Raw genomic sequence first — 4,690 nt, 5'->3', positions numbered from 1 at the left:
ACACACACACACATACACACACATACACACACGCACATACACACACATACACACACACATACATACACACATACCACATACACCGGTCTGAGCTCAGACCTGGGGTTTCCCGAGGGCCCCTCCCCCTGGCGTCTAACACACAATTATTTTCATTTAAGTACCATTTGACAGTCTTAAAGAAGAGGCTTGCCCATTGTTGTGTTTTCTTCCCTTTTTATCATTTTTATGACCAAAGAATGCCTTTTTATCTTCTGGAAGGGCTTTAGGCAAAACATTATATATATATATACACACACACACACATGCACATATGTAGACACTATTGCACAAACTCAAGGCCACTTGGATTTTTTATGAGTATGCTCAGTAATGAATGTTTGTGTAAGGCCTTTGAAAATGTTATTGAGATAATTTGCTATTGTTCATTAAATCTGAGAATTACTTAAGTACTCAGTAAAGACATTATATAAAATTGATTTCAGAGAGGAAGGGAGAGAGAGATAGAAACATCAATGATGAAAGAGAAGAGAGAGATCATCAATTGGCTGCCTCCTGCACTTCCCACACTGGGGATCAAGGCCACAACCAAGACATGTGCCCTAACTGGGAATCAAACCTTGACCTCCTGGTTCATAGGTCGACACTCAACCACTGAGCCACACCGGCAGGGCTGGGCAAACCACTCTTGAGATGCCAGCCAATCAGGAGAACTGTGCCATCGCCTTTCTTTGGAATCTTGTCCTGAAACTGTGGCTTTGGTACCCAGATCTGGTGCACACTCGGCAGTGAAAAGCTAACACACACCATTAAGGAAGAGAGTCCTACAGGGGGGCGGGTTTCCCTTTCTCCTGTAACCGTTTGTTGCAAAGTTACAGACCGGAGCCGCCTGAGCCCTCCCTGCTGTTTCCTAGGCTGTGCAGGAACAGACACGAAGCACTCCTCCCAGCTGGCCCTGCTGCTTTTCACAGGGCAGCGCAATCATGGAAAAACTCCAGTGACGGTAACACGTTTCTGTGCAGGCCCGATGGAAAGTGTGTCCAACTGCTGGCAGACGCGCCCTGGCAAACAGCAACCGCATCCCGGCCGAGGGCCTCAGGAGTGGGATCCCACAGATGAAAGCGCCCGAGGCCCGAGAGCCGGCTGTCCCGGTGGGAATCTCTGGGTAACCTGTAATTTCCCTGTGGGCGGGGCCAGGGTGGAGTGCAGATAATGTTGGAATCCAGTGCTCCTCCAGGTTGGTTCTGTGCAGAACCACAGAGGCTTGATGGCCTTTAACCTGCGGGGGTAATTGAGCGTGTGGGGACCCTGTCCTCGGGGCTTTTTTTAAAAAAAAATATACGTTTTTATTGATTTTTACAGAGAGAAAAAGGGAGAGGGAGAGAGAGACAGAAACATCAATGATGAGAGAGAATCACTGATCGGCTGCCTCCTGCATGGCCCCTACTGGGGATCAAGCCCGCAACCCAGGCATGTGCCCTGACCCAGAATCGAACCGTGACCTCTTGGTTCACTGGTCGATGCTCAACCTCTGAGCCACGCCAGCTGGGCTGTGCTTTGTTTTTGTTTCCCAGGCAACCATAACCCCCCAGCCAGTTTGTAAATAGAATCAGGAAGCCTTATAGGAACTGAAGACACCCCGGGAGGGGGTGGCAAAACCCAGGGAGCCTCTGGGGAAAGTGGCAGGCGGTCTCACACATCACATGTTACTTGGGGGATGGCTGCATATTCTTCTCCATGCAGAAATCCCCCCCCAAACCATGGGCGTCTGACCTTTATTTTTTGGGGGGGGGGTAGCGTTTAATAAAAATGTATTAAATTGAACAAATAATATGGACATTTAATTTAACCGTGGAAATGACCCTGAGCCATCTAATATCCCTAGAAAGAGTTTCATCCCAGAAACAACATGGGTGATTATCCATATTAGGGTTTGGCAAACCTTTTTGTAAAGAACCCGATAGGCCATGTTTTCGGCTTCGAGGGCCATGTCATCCCTATTCCGCAGAAAACTGCCGCAGACAATTTGTAAACCAACGGCTAAGGCTGCTCCTGAGAAAACGTTGTTGGCAGGAGGGCGGGATTTGGCCCACTGAGGGCTCTGTTATAAGTGAATAATACACTGCAGTTTTTGAAAAACAAAATCAGCTCAACTTGAGACTATTCAGACTGCGACAGTGACGCCAAGTGGCCTGGACTTTTCCATAGACAGATGCTCAGTAAAGGCTGTACTTTGGACTCAGGGGACGTGGAGTGTCATGAGCTTGGAGTCAGGACCGCCTCCCTGCACATCCTGGTTCCGGCTCGTCTTGGCCACAGGACATTTGCACGTCCTGCTTTTCACTGTTCACCGCAGTTTCTTCGTCTGTAGAAGTGCTCAACCTCCCCTGCATTTGAAAAGTCCACCCACGGCATTTTAAAGGGCTGAGAATTCCCATGGACATGCCTGACACAAGCGCCAGAGAAACAGCTTTCGGTTGCTGAGGTCGGTGCCTGACGTGTCTCCCCGGAAGCCGTCTCCGCTCTCCTCCCCGACGTGCACCGTGTCCCTCGGTGCGGATGCCGACGTGGCACCCAGGCCCCGTGGCTGGCTTTCTGCCTGTATGTGACAGGCAGGGCAGGGACAACGGCTCATGCACGAACCCTAGGACTCCGTGCCCCTGGCGAGCTGCACCGGAGCCCCTGTGTCAATCAGACGGGGGGGCCGTGGCTGCAGGCTCAGGTGCTGGGAGAAGGAGAGGTTGAGAGTGAGGCCACCTGGTCTCTCTCCCTTTCCACTGCTTCTCCCTGTGACTCACGGAGGGAGAGCCGAGAGCTGGCTGGGTCGGATGACATGCGAACCATAAAAAGGTATATTTTCAAGGGCAAGAGGTTAAATAAAGGGGAGAGGTTCGCTGGTTTTATAGCCACAAGTGGTTTCTCCTCTTCAGTGAGTCAGACCCGGAGAAGACACGGCCGAGTGCACCAGGAGCCCCCGGGGAGAAGCAGGCCTCCACCGCTGCTGGCGTGGGGTGAGGCGGAAAAGCTGGGCCAGCCTCGGGCTGTTCCCCTCTCATGAGCCTGGCGAGGCCGTTCCGTTTCCTAGGACCGCCCTCCATAGAATACAGTGTTGCTGTCACCGTGACGCCTCCCGGCTGAGATGCAGGGCCTGGCCGGCTCAGGGTTCCTCTCCTTCTCTTTCCATCCACTGGGATCTCCAGCTTCTCCGTCATCCTCGGACCCGGGGCTGCCACGGGCAGGGGGAGTTGTCACTAGAGTGGCCCTGGCTGGTCCCCGCAGGGAACGGGCAATGCCATCTCATGAGAATAAAGTGTCAGAGGGCAAAGACACGACACAGCTGTGTCCTCGGTGTGTCCTCGGGCGCGGGCAGCAGCGTTTTATACCGTTTCCGGTGCCACGACACACATCCGTGTCCCCCCACTGACCTGTCACACGGATGTGCCTGTTGACATACTGTTCTGTCCCAAATGGGCATTTTCAGCCGTTACCGAGCTCAGCTCCCCTACCCGACCACCAGAAGGCCTGCTGCGAGCCTTCGAGAGCGATCCAGGCCTTCGCCCCCACCAGCCCGGTCGGCAAGGACGATTATGACATCACTGCGCTTTGGTGGCAAGGGTGGAGGGAACAGCTGGATGTGGGGGTGAGCGGGAGGAGGCGGAGGGGGGGCGAGCGCTGGTCGTCATCAAACACTCCTCTCTCCTGAGGGTCCCTGTCCAGCTCTTCTGTCCCGGCCCTGGAGGCTCTGGCCTCCTCTCTCCTCCCGGTCCCCATCCTCCTCGAGATCCGTGCTCATCGGGGTGAGAGCGTCCCCGGTGTAGACCGTGCGCCCCAGCACAGGGCCGGGCGGAGCGTGTCTGCGGAGCGTGGCAGCGAGGGACCCTGCAGAGGCCCATGAGGGGCTGTCCGCCGTGGAGGGACGTGGTGGTTCCTACTCAGCCTCCGCCCCTCACACGTCGAGGACGCCACGTCTTCCCCGAGCGCCCAGGCCCTGACTGCTGACTGGGTGTGGAAACCTGGCCACGCCTCCCTCTCTCTCTCTCTCTCTCTCTCTCTCTCTCTCTCTCTCTCGTTGCGTTTGCATGAGCCCTGGCCTCGCACGACCAGCCGGCTCTCTGCTGTGAGGTCCCCTCCATGGCGTTGTTTCTGCTCCTGCCTCCACGTTACTGTTTCACATCCCCGGGCCAGATTCCATCACGTCATCTTCCCCGCCCCACGTCACCAGGCGGACGATGGTTCCAGCCAACTGGCCTGCAGCTGCCCTTGCACTTTGTTAGGAGCAAGAGGCGATCAAAACGTGCCCACAGCCGGGCCGGCGTGGCTCAGTGGCTGAGCATCGACCTATGAACCTGGAGGTCATGGTTTGGTTCCCACTCAGGGAAAATGCCCGGGTTGCGGGCTCGATCCTCAGTGTGGGGTGTGCAGGAGGCAGCCGGTCCATGATTCTCTCTCATATCTGATGTTTCTTTGTCTCTCTCCCTCCCCTTTCCTCTCTGAAGTCTATAAAGGTATATTAAATAAAAATAACGTTTCCCCAACGATGAGACGTGGTGACCCTACGAGGCGGGTACCTAGCTATTGAAACGGGATGCAGCGCCCCTAACACCGGGTCCCCTCGGCATGTGGAGAGTAAACATGGCTGGAATTCAGGACGCAGCACGAATGAGGTGGCGGTCACGTCCACGTCCACGGCGAG

The sequence above is a fragment of the Myotis brandtii genome, unplaced genomic scaffold, assembly GCF_000412655.1.
Source record: "Myotis brandtii unplaced genomic scaffold, ASM41265v1 scaffold134, whole genome shotgun sequence".
In the NCBI taxonomy this organism is placed as follows: domain Eukaryota; kingdom Metazoa; phylum Chordata; class Mammalia; order Chiroptera; family Vespertilionidae; genus Myotis; species Myotis brandtii.
The sequence above is the reverse complement of the archived record's forward strand: the minus strand, read 5'-3'. Positions refer to the sequence as shown.